This window comes from Haliotis rubra, unplaced genomic scaffold (genome assembly GCF_003918875.1).
Source record: "Haliotis rubra isolate DU_JTF1 unplaced genomic scaffold, ASM391887v1 Scf21, whole genome shotgun sequence".
NCBI classification, from domain to species: Eukaryota; Metazoa; Mollusca; class Gastropoda; order Lepetellida; family Haliotidae; genus Haliotis; species Haliotis rubra.
Window position 1 is genome coordinate 2,923,539 of NW_025766114.1, and position 10,923 is coordinate 2,934,461.

The following is a 10,923-nucleotide window of genomic DNA, read 5'->3' on the forward strand; positions in this document are numbered from 1 at the left end:
TCGCAAAATAATAATAAAGTTCCCCTCCTTTTTAAAGAGTATATGTACAGCATCGTAAATATTGTCAACTTTGTTAATAATCTGAAGCAAACCTAGCCCTTGACAGTGTAAGTGTTGACATGGTAGACACACACCAGATGATCAGGAAAACAGGATCTGCACGACTACAGTTTCCCGACATAACGCTGCATCTTGACTTGTATCGGGAAGAACTGTTTCCTCCCCCCCGCCCCCGATCAGCACGAAGATATGACATGCACGTCCTGACACAACGCTGGACTCGCATCCTTTATGGACTTCAGATCCTGGTTCAAGGATGACAAGGCAATCATACACAAAGGGTCATATTTGATCTACACGGGGACATCCGCCTAGCCCGCCCAGTCACTGCATGGGCGGCTGACTCTGTGTGCTAGCGAGTGGGTGCCAGGCTGTGGGGGTGTGGATCCTGGATGGGACTCGGCCCGGCAGGGGTGCGGGAGTCTGTGCTTTGCTGGGAGGGCGTGGTCCCAAATAGAACGCGTTGCATTTGACCAGATTATCAATGGCATAGTGTATTATGTGTTATAGCGCTCTAAAAATTATTTATATATTACATTAAATCTTACACTGTACTTGAGGTCTTCTGGCCCCGAAATACAATAAACTTCTGTTATTCTGTTATTTGATCTACTGTACTTTTGGTCTGTATATTTATGATGCATGTAAGTAGTAACAACGCGATGGTGATGAGATGTGGACTTTACTCCAGCCACATGGGGGATTTCGTAGGGTATCCACGGGTCCAAATTTTCTCAGCACCCGGGTACGGGTCCCACCCCCCTATTACCCTACCCTACCCAGATACCCATTATGTTAATTCCTGACATCAAATTTGTAAGAAATGGCAATATATTTTTCAGCTCGGAGGCTAAAATTTCTGAGTTTTTCAACCTTTTAATCTTAACCATGTATTATATTCAAAAGAAGTGACTGTAAATTATGTCTAAATCTTCGGAAATACTACAATACAACCTTTTAATCATGAAAGAATAACATATTACATTGTTTAATCTATTAGTCACATGATCATAACGGGTCCGGGTATTGAGACGGGTACGTGGCTTTGAACCGATACATGGTCCAACTCATTACCCACCCGTCCTTTGATGTGTGGGTATCCGGGTTACCGCACTATGAGCTCTTTGTCCTTTGGTTCGAAGATCTCTCTAACATGTACTTGACGTTTTTCCGGACATCTGTCACCTTACTCTTATATTATTAAATGTTAACTTTGATTTATTATAATATAGCTTGATACACTGTTGAAATAAAAAAAACATTTACGAACTCTAGAAACAAAACCCAAAGTTACTGTAGATCATCATAGATCAAGCACTATATAAAATTATTTGTACAAATTTAAAACAAAAACGATGGCAGACAAAACGTTTCCATAATCTTGAGTAATCTTAACTACAAATAGTTCATTTCATTAAATCTCACTGGGAATTCTCGAAACCCAGGTCTTGACAATGTTTAGAACAATCAAGTTTTTTTTGTGTCAGTGGAATTTGTACAAATTCCCTTATGCTATCTTTTTCGCATTGAAATGTGAATATAAAGCACTTCCAAGTTTTCCTTCAGAGGCTTCAACGGTGTCACATTGCCAAATCCTTCACAGGAAAGACACGACAGCAAAATATTTTTTTAAAATATCCTGTTTCGTTATTAAATTCACATCTAATGTACACGAGCTGATACAAGTGCACAAAGAATACATATATTGTATCTCCAATTGCACTTTTTGAGGAACTGCTCAGTACTGTTGTCCTCGCCTTGAGCTGAGCTATACAAGGAAAGACTTCAACTCCTGGAATAAAAGTGGTGTATGGGCCAGACTCGATTAAATACAGACCGCCGACATATAGCTAGACTATTGCTGAGTGCGGCGTTAAACAACAAACAAACAAACAAAGGCATGTCGATTTCTGGAAATATGCGACATTGTCAAACACATATTAAACTATTAATGATAAACGGAACACATTTGATCAGAAATCAATACATACGCATCGATGCTCAATAAATATTGTTATTTATTGTGCCTCTCTGCAGTTCGATAAACGTAACAGACAGTCGTATTGACCCTTGACTGATTCTTCAATGCATTGCACGTGGTCGGGTTGTTTCCTGAACATTTACGGACACTTCACTCAGTCATTATCACACTTTTGTGAAAGATTGAATGAGTGTTTGCTTGATGTTTAACGCCGCAGTTAGCAGTATTCCAGCTTCATGACGACAGTGTGTAAATCAGTCAATCTGATCAAGACATACCACTGATTGACATCATGGTCATCAATCATGGGATACAATGCCAGTCGAATCAACCAAGTAACATTACAGCAAGCCTGGGTTGCTGGGACCCCTACATAATACTTGAAATGAGAAAGCGACAGTGTTTTCTATTACAAAGAATAATAGGCATCTCGATAATACTATAATTCATTAATGTCAATGTTGATGTTCTTCCAAAGGCCAAGGATAAAGCTATACCTCACTGGTCTATGCAATATATTTGATCGTCTTTGATACCGTATTTTCCCCACATATCTCAGCTGTATATACTGTAGATTAACCAAACATCTGTGCTGACTGCGGTGTTTACACTGAAACACCGATGACGAAGGACAGTAGTAGAGTTGTTGCCAGGATGGCTGCACGTCCAGTTCCATTCCCTGAAATGAATTCCGATATGTATATAGTTCTCTCACCCCATTTCTCTCTCCCCTTTCCTCCCTCCGTCCCTCCCTTTCTCTCTCTCTTCTATCTTGCCCTCCATTTCTCTCACTCCCCCTTCTCCCTGCCCCGGGATGGTGGGGTAGCCTAGTGGTTAAAGCGTTGGCTCGTATTGCCGGAATATTGCTAACAGCGGAGTAAAACTAAACTCACTCACCCACACTTCCTTTCACTTCCTCCCTCCCCTCTTTCTCTTTCTCACACTCGTTCTCGTTCTCCATCTCCCTGCCCCGTCTTTCTAAACCCCCACCCCCACCCCCCCATACTCAATACTCACTGCACTCCCTTTCACCCCCTCTATATCGTAACATTACAAACCGATGTCGCACTGCGGGCCTGAGTAACCAGTTGCACAAGAACATTTGTAGGGAGTACTAGTTGTGTCGCATGACCCTCCGTTGTGACATTTACCAGAGTCAAGGGTACAGACTGGAGCTGAAACATGTTCAAATATTCATATTCATGTAAACTAAAACAGCTCGTGTGGTTTTGTGATCAGGCACAGAAAGAAATTATGTCACTAGCATATCGATAGCTTTATTGTTGTTCAGGCTGATGACCCAGGCTAGATAACCCGATAACACAGAGGTGGACTCGGTTGACGCCTTCCGTGAGTATATTGATAAAAGCTTTTTTTCTCCACAGTGATGCCCTGGGTTCGATGGAACGTTAACACAATGGGTGACGCCTACTACGAGCTTTCTGTGTCAAGGTCATTTCCGAGTAACGTCCTGAAGATTTCTTTTGAACTTAAGAAACACCAATACGACGCTTACTGAAGAACATTTCATTTAAGGAGGAAAAAGCAGGAAAAAGAAAGATTAATATATGCGACAAAACCATTTCCATTTCACTAAGAAACCTCTGCTAAAAACAGATTCCATTGTAGGATTCCGAGTATGTGTTCGGGATTCCTTAGCAAATAGTGATGACACCAGATATTTTCTATGAGGCCTTGCATTGCCTTTGCATGTGAAATCGATTAGGTAGGATACGCCCACCTTTTTCAAACACCTGTTTCCATCACTGCTGAATAGTGATTCATGCTTTCGATGTAGTCAAGGAAGAATTCAAAATCATACAATAGACTCGGATTTAGCAGAATGGTCTTGTGATTATGGTAACGGTCTTGTCTCTTCAACTGTATACTATTTCGCAGACCAAGTATATAATCAACGACTAACAGTACAAACGTACACTCTGTACACCCATTGCCACTGTATCCATCAGTACAACGACAGATGTCGGCGACACAGGCACTGTGCCCACTACAGGAGTTATCATTGACACAGTTCTGTGCTTCAAATTCCGTCACAAGCACTGCTGAGCCTGCACGTAAAGCAAACTGTATGCAACACATGCTATTGATTACTTATAATTATAATCTATATTTCAACGTCTCTCCTTGAAACTTTATGTCTTATCTTCTGGAGAATATATTTGGGGCATGTTGTTTTTTCTACATTTATGTACACATTAACATCCTCGTGAAGATTTGCGATAGATTATGTCTCATTTGGGTGGTTGCCTGGTTGTGGCGGCAGTCTGTAAATATTCGAGTCTGAACCCGACAATCCAATGATCAACAGCATGAGCATCAATCTGCGCAATGGGGATACGATGACATGTGTCAACCAGGTCAGCAAGCCTGACCATCCGATCCCGTCGGTCGCCTCTTATGACAAGCATGGGTTACTGGAGACCAATTCGAACCTGAATCTTCGCGGGAAGAATTGGTCTCCAGCAGCAAATGCATGACCTGAGAGAAGCGTAACCAGTCGCACCAACTTGATCGGGTGGTCAATTGCGTATATCGATGCTCCTGATGTCAGTCACAAAATTGTCTGGTCCAGACCCGGTAATGTACACATAACTGGTGTATTGATGAGTGCAACGTTAAACAATCAACTGAAAATAACAATAGAGACCTATCAAAGTGTCTTCCTGGCTGTGTAGATACAAAGCACCAAAGTGAAGATAGCCCCTTAATTACATGTAACACAATATTTTTTATCACTATAATCTTCTTTTGATTATTGATCACACACCGAAAGGGACAAATCTATACTTTGAACACAGAAGTATGACGAACAAGAAGAAGAAGAAGATATCTCACAAAAATAGGATATGAAGGCATACCTACCCACAACAAGGACCAACCACAGTTGCTGCATTTTCAAGAGTTTGAAGTAGACTGGTGTTATGAGTACTGTACAACGTCGAAGTCCCGCCGCTTGCATATATATATATGGAGAGAGTGCGGTTTGTACAACACACGTCTTGTGTGATCACATGTATTGGCAACAAAGGTCTTGGAAACGTAAACGTTCTGAATTGGACAGACTATTCCTCACAAGTAGCCAGCATGACCAACCCCACCCAAACATGTTTGTCATTTTGTCACGTATATACATGTTGTACAATTATGTTTCTGTAATCTTCTCCAATATATGCCTCGAGATTTACACAGACCTCGTGGTCTCACCTGGGCCTACTCAGAAGTGAAATGTGCCGTTTGCTGACGTGAATTATTCATTACAACAGTGCGCATTATTTGTCGGGCTCAAGATCATCGTCCATTTGAATGTCCATTTGAACGTCCACGAAGGGGGCACACTTTCTGATAAATTTGTCTTATTTAATGTGCCAAAGACTTATCGACTAAAAAGGCACATTCAAAGAGCCACGAAGGGGCACATTTCCTATGACACTGGTCTCAGCTGATGTGTCATAACCTTGAATGTCTATTCATATGGTCAATGCATCAATACATTTGTCACAGCTGATGTGCTAAACATCTTCAACCAGGATGGTCCATTTAAACATCCATGAAGGGGGCAAATCTTCTGATACTTTTGTGTCAGTCGTTGTGCCCCAATCCTTCAACTATTAATGTCTATTTAAACGGCCACCAAGGGGCACATTTTCCTATATATTTATCTCAGCTGATGTGCTAAACACATACAACGATGGATGTCCATTTAACAGCCAACTAGGAGCACATTTCTATACATGTGTCTCAGTTGATGTGTCAAACACCTTCCACTTTGAATGTCCATTTACACGGCCACGAAGGGGCACATTTTCTAATACATTGGTCTCAGCTGATGTGCTAAACACCCACAACTGTGAATGCACATTTAAACAGCCATGAAGGGACACCTTTTGTTACACATTTGTCTCAGCAATTTCAATTATGAATGTCCGTTTAAATGGACATGAAGGGGTACGATTTCTGATACATTGGTCTCAGCTGAGTGTCGAAGTCCTTCAACTATGAATATCAATTTAACGGCCATGAAGGGGGTACATTTTCTTACACATTGGTCTCAGCTGATGTGCTAAACACCTCCAACTACGATATTAAGGGCACATTTTCTGAGTAATTATTGATCATAAGCTGACAGAACTTTAAATTAACTTCTCACATGTGCATTCAGCATCCTATCATTGGTCTTTATATCGTCACACTCGATTCTCTAAGGTACTTGGCAAATTGAGACATATTGCATTTTCCACGAATGAACAAATAATAATAAGCACTTCCTATCTCCGATATCTTCACCTAATGTAAATACAAAGTGTGTGTCCCCAAGAAACAATGAAGACAAACATGTACGTCGGTATAGATCCTGTTTCACACCCAGCTACATGAAAAAACACAACCCAAAGACTCTTCACAACTGCAAAGGAAAACCTGAGTCCACTGTACGATACTAACCATGTCCTTATCGGATACCGATAATTCCAGTGGGCAACCGACACAAACACGCGCAAAGGCAAGTCAAGCGCTCAGGCAATTACAACACGGGAACATCTGATACAAGTGAAAGAAAGGTATTCAAACGTATAAAACAGACCAAAATCCCACAAAGGTCTTCAATGTGGCTTCCCTGGCACACGTATGACGCTATTAAAGTCTTCACTGGACGAGCACGCACGATTGCACCAAACAATGTGTGATTCAGACACTATCGGCTGGAATATCGCTAGACACAAAGAAGGAAACGTCAGTCAATGGAAACCTGAATGAATTATTACATTAACGTGAGTCTCCAGTCATGGAATGCAGCTTGTGCAATGTAAATTTGAAACATGTTACAAAAAACCTATTCGATGTTGACAGAGGATAAATTAAAATCCTAATGTTTGTAATATCAGAAAGCATGATGATCACTTTACAATGGAACGCACCTGCAGACGAGAGGCATTATGAATAATAAAACTGGTGTTGAAAAGGAAAATGCATAATTCATATAAGTGTATTCGCGGTTGCGACGATTACATTCAGGGCAAAACGGTCCCAATATATATAGCCACGCCATTCTCACGATGATCACATTGACAGTGTGAAAATACCGGTTAGAATTGAAGACATATGCATTACATCTGTAGACTGTACCAAGGATCTTCAGACTTGGTAAGGGAAAGTTACAGTTGAAAGCACCTGTAGACGAGCCGCATTAAGAACAGAATACTAAAACAGGTGTTGAAAAAGGAAATGAATTCACCTTTGTGATGATTATATTCAGGGCAAAGTGGTCGCAAACGTTTGGGTCGTTGACACCTGCTACGTGCATGTTAGTACATATACAGTATTCCCAGAAATTATTGAGAAAGTTGTTTCGGCAAATATCTAATACATGATTGTATATAAACTATGAAAGTTTTACTTAATGAATATGTTGAGATATGGTTCTCTTACAGTCTGTCTTTTCAGTACTTTGTGAGCCATCCTTGCCCTACAATGCACGACTAAATGCGCCTATGTACTACCGATCAAAATTTGTAGGAAATCGTGTGACAGCGAATCCCAATATTCATTCTTTTCTTTTTTATATCCTCAATATTTCTAAGTCATTTTTGGTTTATTCTGTCCTTCATTAGTCCCCACACATTCTGAATAGGGTTAAGATCTGAACTGTAGCTGGACCTGTCTAAAACTTGAACATTTTCATCCAACAACCACAGTTTTATGTACTCCGCACAGTGTTGTGGGTCGTTATCATGCTGGAAAATCCAATTATCTTCATACAGTGTTCGGGCCGCTGGAAGGAGGTGACCATTTAAGGAGTCAAATTTCAAGTGAAAATACACGTGATGATGAACACACATGTGAAATTTCGGGCTATGTTTTGGGCGTTGGTAGATAGGTTTCACGGTATCTTTTGTCCACATTTTCACAAGGTTAGGAAAAAGCCAAACAGTACTTTCATAAAAAACGAAAACGTTATCCCAATCTTGATTTTCGTGGGCCCTACACCAGTTTAAACGCTTTTCTTTTCGTGCATCTTTCATCAATGGTGAGGGAATTCCGCTTTTTCACCCAGTTCAGTCTTTGTAATTCTTTTCTAAGGGTTTCATTACATACCTGAGGATTTCCTCTATTAATCATCTAATTTCTGACATTTTCAACGTCTGTCCCGTACTTGATGTCATTTTGTCGTACCTATATCTATATATACACACTTTTACTTGATCAGTTGTACTACATTGAATGACTACATGCCCTAAAAACACAAAAAAGTAGGCTTAAGCAAATTCAAATTGTGATAAATTTACAGCCAAATTTGCCCGTGGACCCTCTTCAAATTATCGTCGGACACCTTTGTCTCTTTAAGCCTGTGATATAATATCGTCACTGTAAGTATGTGTACATAGAATGCCTGCGGTGACATCCTTGGTGACACATCGAAAGGTTCTCGATGCATTGTTCAACTCAAGCTACACACTCGTGTACTAATGGCCCACAGACCGCCTCCGTGGTGTAGTGGTTAGTAGCGTCCGCCCAATTTGCATTGAAATGTGAATACAAAGTACTTTCCAGTTTTCCTTCTGATGATTCAACGGTTAAACGGTGTCACGCGCATATGGTTATTCGCACTAAATGGTATTTTAAAGGAGATCGCTAAACGAGTACATTCAACTTGATCTAAATTTTGGATTTCTCTTCTAAGGAATGGAAATCAATATTTCGTGTCAAACAGTTTTGTCCTCTGTTGCCAAAATATGTTATTCTTCGAAAAACGTGTCCATAGATTCGCTGATTTCCACATTAGTCGCGTGTCTCCGTTTTGGTTAGACGTTAACAATTCTTGTCCCTTTTATCGTAATCAACTGACAAATACGTCATGTTCAAGAGTTTGAAGAAGACTGGTGTTATAGGTTATATGTAAATTCCCGTGAAATGTAGGCCTCCTCAACCTAGTTTTTACTTTATATTCTATTTGTCGGGAGATTAATCTTACAACAAATCATTTTCAGGCTCGCTGACTTGGTTGACACATGTCATCGTATCCCACATGCGCCGATTGATGCTCATGATGTTGATTTGTGTTCCAGATTCGATTATTTACATACCGCCGTCATATAGCATGAATGTTGTTGAGTGTGGCGTTAAACAACAAACACACACAACAAACACAGAAACAAAACTTATCAAAGAAAATATTCAGTCCAGCCTACTATGACAAGTTTTTCCTGAAGGTTTCCGTTTAGCTTAACGTTTCACTTATGATATGCCTTCTTAGAAACATTGTTATATTGTGACGATTCTTTAATAACTGTTAACTATTCACTCTCAATGTTATGTACAATTTCGACTATGTGTGTTACATGGTTGTATCTGAAGGTGTTGACTAACACATGCACCTTTGTGGTTCACCTGTAAAGGTATCAATACATGACGTTTTCATGCACACATTAAGGAAGTAATTATTACTGTTTAAAGAGGAACTCGCCTCAACCATTTCCATTCAGAACACGAATAAAATAGAATAGCCCGTAGCTCTCACACATGTTTACATTTAAGAAACATTAAGCTTAACGTTTTGGCGTTAAATTGAAATGTCGATTATTTACAGACCGCCGCCACATAGCTGGAATATTGCTGAGTGCGGCGTAGAAGTAAACTCACTCACTCACTGTAAATAATTGACCAAGTGACCAACTTCATGAGCATCGCAATTGGGATAGGATGACATATGTGAACCAAGTCAGCGAGCCTGACCACCCGATCCGATTAGTTGCGTTACAATGTCAGCGGTGTATTAAAGTGAAATACGTGTTCATTTATGTGACAAAAAGATATTTGAATGGCGCCTTAATTCAAAGAAACGTTACTGCGTGGAATGACGAAGACTTTACATGCAACTCTACAAATTCTATTTCCGGAATACGATTTATTCGGTAAGGGAAGGTGAGGATCCTCCAATATATATCTCTTGTGATGAAAACATCACGGTCAAGCATATCCTGCTTGACTGTGTTGATTTGTTCATCACAAGGTTACATATTTCAGTATGAAAACATTGAAGGATCTTTATAACTATCTCAATTATCAATTAATATTTGTTTTTAAAGATATTTAGTTGGTTGAAAAGTTTGTATGAATGTGTTCTGTAAATAGAAAAATAACACATTCGCCAAAGGCTGAAGTGATGGTGTGAATCCATTTTAGGTCATTTCAGTGCAGAAAAAAACTTACCGTAAGATCCCATTGTCAATAGTATGGCGATCTACACTCAGCTGTTTTATACGTTGCATTGTCTAGTTTTAGAATTACATGCTACTTTTACACATTAATCTGTGATTTCATGGTTGTTTTTAATGCAATTCGTCAACAGAATTATATATTATCGGTTCATATGTCATGAATGTATACCTTGTTTTAGTCACTATATGGCTGAAATACTGCCGATGAGACTAGAAATCGCTCAATCACTCACGGTATGGGATTGGTATGTGTGTTTTCTGGTTCACCTGCTTTGTATTCACATAATGTCCGTTACATGTGTAGTAGCTTTATACATGTATGACTCACGTCTCACAACAAAATGTGCGTCGTGGTTATGTATAAAATAGTCCCTTCCTGTTATAGTTAGACGCACAAAACAGCAGGCGAACACAACCTCAAAAGGAAGACGATTGCATTACAATTTCAGTTTACCTGCACCCGTTTCCATTGATCTTCAGTTCATGCTTGTCGTAAGAGGTGACTAACGGGATAGGGTGGTCAGGCTCGCTGACTTGGTTGACACATTTCATCGTATCCCAGTTGCGTAGATTGTACTCATGATGTTGATTTGTGTTCCAGATTCGATTATTTACATACTGCCGTCATATAGCATGAATGTTGCTGAG